The sequence below is a fragment of the Aquarana catesbeiana genome, linkage group LG02 (genome assembly GCF_042186555.1).
Source record: "Aquarana catesbeiana isolate 2022-GZ linkage group LG02, ASM4218655v1, whole genome shotgun sequence".
In the NCBI taxonomy this organism is placed as follows: domain Eukaryota; kingdom Metazoa; phylum Chordata; class Amphibia; order Anura; family Ranidae; genus Aquarana; species Aquarana catesbeiana.
Window position 1 is genome coordinate 700,005,142 of NC_133325.1, and position 6,000 is coordinate 700,011,141.

At 48.0% G+C, this 6,000-nt stretch overlaps 1 protein-coding gene across 3 annotated transcripts in view; it reads right to left on the reverse strand.

Annotated features, from left to right (window-relative positions):
- The window catches only part of LOC141129101 (uncharacterized), a 170,907-nt gene extending 165,624 nt beyond the window's left edge, over positions 1-5,283 (reverse strand). For 2 of the 3 annotated variants that reach the window (XM_073616894.1, XM_073616895.1), the window contains exon 1: positions 5,099-5,283. The gene's annotated coding sequence lies outside the window, so the exon portion shown is untranslated. The remainder of the gene's footprint in view (positions 1-5,098) is intronic. The other variant, XM_073616897.1, reaches the window with a different exon arrangement.
- Between the last annotated feature and the right edge of the window lie 717 nt (positions 5,284-6,000).

Here is a 6,000-nt window from a genome sequence, read left to right on the forward strand (position 1 = left end):
ATGCCCTTTCCTTGAGAATATGGTTCCGGTACTCGCTTCAGTTACTCACTGTGGTCCCTGGTAAAGGAAATTACCTCCAACCATTGACAGGTTCTCCGGCCAACAGAACCGCCAATACTTGTTGGACTGCAAGCCGCAATCCCAACCCTGCGCTGCTCTCTCACTTCTGGATAGGCCCTCACACAGCCTAGCAACCAGATGCCCCCGGTATAGGCCCAATATCCGGCCTAGCAGCCTGGGGTGTATGACACACGTCCACCCAGACAGCCATCCAGGTGACACAGAACACAGATCATCTGACCTCACCCGAATAGATAGGCTCTCCCAGCAGGCCAAGGGATTCAAGAAAACCCCTGCCCATTGGTTGAGATACCCCATATAGCCATAACCTGACCTTGAGTTGTCTTTCTCATATCTAGTACCACCAAGTGCCTGGCCACCTAGTGGTAGAAGAGAAAACTGCAGCAAGGCCAAACTTAGGGAGAAATCAATAGATCCCTATCAATCAACAAAGATAACTACTCTTGGCAAGTAAATTTGTGAGGAGCTACCTGCCTAAACTACAGGGTTCTACATAAACAGATCCTAATTTGACAGATGTGCAGGTGTGGGGAAGTGGCCCCGAATACACACTGGCTGTGCTCAAGGCCGTACACCCACACCCCTGTCAAATTATAACCATGTACACAGCTGCTGCATTCCTATAGTGTAACATAGACTGACTGCACACAGATCCAGGTGGCTCCAGCCACATAAACAAACCCCTAATTCACACTGTACAGGCCTCAGCACCCATGTGAATGAGCCCCAAGACCTCATTCACAAAATAACTTTATTTATAAACTCAATACAGTTTTATCTTTTAGATTTAGCAGGAATTTTGCTGTGTGTGTGTCCAGTCATAATAATGTTAGTGTATTTTTATCGAAAATTAAATTTGTCAGGTAGGCTGCATGGGCAATGTAACTGATACATCTGGAGGAGAGCTTGTTCTTTTGAAAAACAAAAGAGTTACCGGCTGGAACACCAGATGCAAATAGAAGAAAGAAAGCCTAAAAAAGAAAAACAATGCAGTAATCGCATCTAAGAATTGGTAATCTGCAACATAATAAATGTTTGCTTTTGGGTTTAAATTCACTTTAAAGCTCAACACCAGTCAATATTTATTTCATTTTGGATAGAATAGGGAATACAATTTTTGTCAGTTTTTTGTTTGTGACCCCAGTGAAAGATTTTCCCTCGCTTTCTGTCCCTGTGATGCCATCACAATAAATAAGTTGTTGAGTTACTATCAAGACAGGAAGCCACAGACAGCAATAAAAACATTGTCAGGAGTTCTAATCCTCACTTTTATTTTCTAAATCTGTTTATTGAGTTTATAACACAAGTGCAACAAAGTTATCAATAGAACAGTACATCCAAAGAATTTGTGTCACTTTGATACAATTTTGTTTTGGGCTCATCACAGAAAGTAATAGGAAATCCCCTCTATAGGTTTCAGATTCAGAATACTTTATTAATCCCAAAGGGAAATTATTAAGATACAGTTGCATTCAACGAAAAATTAATAAGGGTATACAGGTATACATAAAAACCTGATAAGCCTCTAAACATTTATTGCTCCACATAAAACATACAGAATGTTTTTCTAGTAAAACTACTGCACTGTCATTATTGTTATACGTGAAATAACCATATATTTTACAACTTGTGTTGTTTATAAGTCTTTGGATTTTCATTTAAATTATGGATTATAGTGCCTTATTGGAAGACAGGACTGAAAAGGAACAATAACCAGTGTTAACGGAAAGTTAAAAGAAAGGCAAACTGGTTAATTATTTAGATTTTAATTAAATATTAATAGCAACTTTTGTACAATGATTTGAAATAATAAGGTACTGAGAGTCTCAGCAAAGTTAATCTTATAAAAACACTCAGGGCTGGTGCTACCCCTAGGCGGACTAGGGCGCCTGGTAGCTGGTGATCCTACTCCTGCTCTGTCCACAGAGCCAGCAACTATCAACCAGGCAGCTGCTCCAGAGGCTGGACAGCACCCGCACCACCCCCCTGTGGAGGCCGCTCTGCATCCTGGCTTGTGTCCGTGTCACTTGTGTCCGTGGAGGTGGCTGTCCTGGCAGTGTTACTGGAGCCGAGTCACTCATGGACTATAGCGTGGCGCCTGGTGGCGGTGCTCTGGGCTTGGTGACAGGTGGAGGCACCGACCGAGGCAGGCACAGCAGAGTTTAACATTGTTGTGACTCACAACTTGCGAGTGAGGAACACCAAGCACAGGGTCACGTCATTTTATACAAAGCAGACAGTTTGCTGAGCCCAAGTAAAAACTGTCACTGTCTGAGACAAGAGATTGTATTATCACATCATGCAATTTGCAAATGTGTATATGTATATAGCGATTGATATGCCAAGTGTGCACCGAGGCCCCCCTGTGAGGCTGCATTGATTGGCAGTGGTGAGACTTCATTAACTGGCATTGGTGAGTCTGCATTAATTGGCACAGGTGAGGCTGCATTTGATGGGCAAGAGTAAGAATGCTTTGAAAAATATATTTTTTAATTGTTTATTTTTATTAATTTACAAAATGCAAAGTAAGCGAACAGAAGACAAATCAAAATCAAATCAATATTTGGTGTGACTACCCTTTGGCTTCAAACCAGCATCAATTCTTACACTTGGCACCCTTTGTACACTTGCACAAAGTTGGAAATTTTGTACGATTACAGTCAGGTGTATGAGTAATATAATTAACCATTTCAGTGGCGGCTAGTGAAGTTTTAGGATTGGGGAGCGCCCCTCAGTTTTGACCCCTCCCACTTCTTATAAGCCCCACCCCTTATAGAATCCACCCACTCCGTCCCCTCTATTCCACTAGCTTCCATCCATAGTGTCAGGAGTATTTAGCTCAGCATCACAGGACAGAGTATACAGCTCAGCATCACAGGACAGAGTATACAGCCCCAGCATCACAGGATAAAGTATACAGCTCAGCATCACAGGACAGAGTATACAGCCCCAGCATCACAGGACAGAGTACATACCTTCCGCGGCACGTCATGCCAAAATGTGGGTGTGGCCAGACTGTTATCAGTGGAAGGGGCTTAAGGGGCATGGTTAAATAAAACCAATCCCCCTACCACCATGCCTCCCCCATCATTACACAGGACCCCTTCCTCAACACTACCCCCCATTGTTACACAGAACCCCCTCCCTCATACTAACCCCATTATTTAACACAGAGGTTATTTGTTTAGGGTGGAGAGGCAGGGAGGGGGGGTGTTTAGGGTGAAGAGGCAGTGATGGGCGTGTTTAGGGTGTTGAGGCAGCGAGGGATGGTGTTTAGGGTGGAGAGGCAGGAAGGGGGTTATTGTTTAGGGTGGAGAGGCAGGGATGGGGTTATTGTTTAGGGTGAAGAGGCAGGGAGGGGGGTGTTTAGGGTGGAAAGGCAGGGAGGGGGGTGTTTAAGGGTGGAGAGGCAAGGAGGGGGGTTATTGTTTAGGGTGGAGAGGTAGGGAGGGGGGTTATTGTTTAGGGTGGAGAGGCAGGGAGGGGGGTGTTTAGGGTGGAGAGGCAGGTAGGGGGGGTGTTTAAGAGCAGAGAGGCAGGAAGAGGGGTTATTGTTTAGGGTGGAGAGGCAGGGAGGGGGGTTATTGTTTAGGGTGGAGAGGTGGGGGTTATTGTTTAGGATAGAGAAGCAGGGAGGGGGGTTATTGTTTAGGGTGAAGAGATGGGGGTTATTGTTTAGGGTGGAGAAGCAGGGAGGGGGGTTATTGTTTAGGGTGGAGAGGCAGGGAGAGGGTTATTGTTTAGGGTGGAAAGGTGGGGGTTATTGTTTAGGGATGAGAAGCAGGGAGGGGGGTTATTCTTTAGGGTGGAGAAGCAGGGCGGGTGGCTATTGTTTAGGGTGGAGAGGCAGGGGGGTATTTAGGGTGGAGAAGAAGGGTTATTGTTTAGGGTGGAGAGGCAGGGAGGGGGGTTATTGTTTAGTTTGGAGAAGCAGGGACGGGGGTTATTGTTCAGGGTGGAGAGGAAGGTAGGGGGTTTTTGTCCAGGGTGGAGGGGGTGTTTAGGGTGGAGAGGCAGGGAGGGGGGTTATTGTTTAGGGTGGAGAGGCAGGGAGGGGGATTATTGTTTAGGGTGCTTATGGTTAAGAAATAGGGAGGGGGGTTGTTGTTTAGGGTGGAGAAGCAAGGAGGGCGGTTATTGTTTAGGGTGGAGAGGCAGGGGGGGTGTTTAGGGTGGAGATGCAGGGGGGTGTTTAGTGTGGAGAGGCAGGGAGGGGGGTTATTGTTTAGGGTGGAGAGGCAGGGAGGGGGGTGTTCAGGGTGGAGAAGCAGGGAGGGGGGTGTTTAGGGTGGAGAGGCAGGGAGGGGGAGTGTTTAGGGTGTAGAGGCAGGGGGGGTGTTTAGGGTGGAGATGCAGGGAGGGAGGTGCTTAGGGTGGAGATGCGGGGGGGGTGTTTAGGTTGGAGAGGCAGGGAGGGGGGTGGAGAGGCAGGGAGGGGGGTGTTTATGATGGGGAGGCAGAGAGGGGGGTGTTTAGGGTGGAGATGAAGGGAGTGGGGGTGTTTAGGGTTCAGATGCAGAGAGGGGAATGTTTAGGGTGGAGATGCAGGTAGGGGGGTGTTTATGGTGGAAATGCAGGGGGGGGGGTGTTTAGAGTGGAGAGGCGGGGGGGTGTTTAGGGGGAGAAGCAAGGAGGGGGGTGTTTAGGGTGGAGAAGCAGGTTGGGGTGTTTAGGGTGGAGATGCAGTGTGGGGTGTTTAGGGTAGAGAGGCAGGGAGGGTTGTTTAGGGTGAAGAAACCCCACAGTTGCCAGTCACTGCCACGCACCACAACACTCAGCAGTCCCACCCTCTCCCCTCCATGAAGCTTTGCAGCAGCTGAGAAAAGTAATCAGAGATGGGGGGAGGGGGGCCAGGCTCACGGCAGGACACAGTACTCACTGGGTGGAGCAGTTACTCGGTAGACACCCTGCAAAGGAGTCCGAGGAGGGGGAAGCATGATGCTGGGAGATAGAGAGACATGCCAACAGCAATTAGAGAAGGTCAGCTGTTGCAATCCTCTCTGATCCCCGCACTCACCTGGTGCTCTGGTACACTGCCAGCTCTGCGCTCATTTGCTGCATCTGCGATCCGCTCCCCTGTCTCACATCACAGGCTCCCAGACAGTTACAGACAAGTCTCCGCACTCCACAACAGTGAGCAAGCTGGGAAACTGGAAATGACGTGGCAGTGCCGAAAAGGCACTGCCCAATCGCCCTTTGGTCCCGGCTGATAAAAAAATCAGGACAGGAGCCAGGGACAAATGACTGGAGAGTGGGAGTGTTTGCGGGCGCATCGCTTATGCCCCGAACACGCCCTGAACATGGCAAATCAGATTCACAGCTTGCAATCAGCTGATTGCGAGCTTGGAAGCTTCCCAGAGACTGCTGTGTGTCCGGCGCGCAGACACTCTTAAAGTGACCATTTTTTTTTTTGTTAAATGCTTGGGGGGGGCACCTGTGCACCCCCTATTTACGGGCCGCCATTGAACCAATTATACCAAGCAGGTGCTAATGATCATCAATTTCATATGTAGGTTGAAACACAGTCATTAACTGAAACAGAAACAGCTGTGGAGGAGACTTAAAACTTTGTGAGGAACAGCCAAACTCTGCTTCTAAGGTGAGGTTGCGGAAGACAATTCCATGTCACAGGTCATACACCATGGCAAGACTGAGCAACAAGGTAGTTATACTGCATCAGAAAGGTCTCTCCCAAACAAAGATTTCAATGCAGACTGGAGTTTCAAGATGTGCTGTTCCAGCCTTTTTGAGGAAGCACAAAGAAACAGGCAATGTAGAGGACCATAGACGCAGGGGTTGGCCTAGGAAAATGAATGCAGAAGATGGAAGACACATCATGCTTTCTTCCCTTTGAAACCGGAAGATGTCCAGCAGTGCCATCAGCACAGAACTGACAAAAACCAGTGGAACCCAGGTACA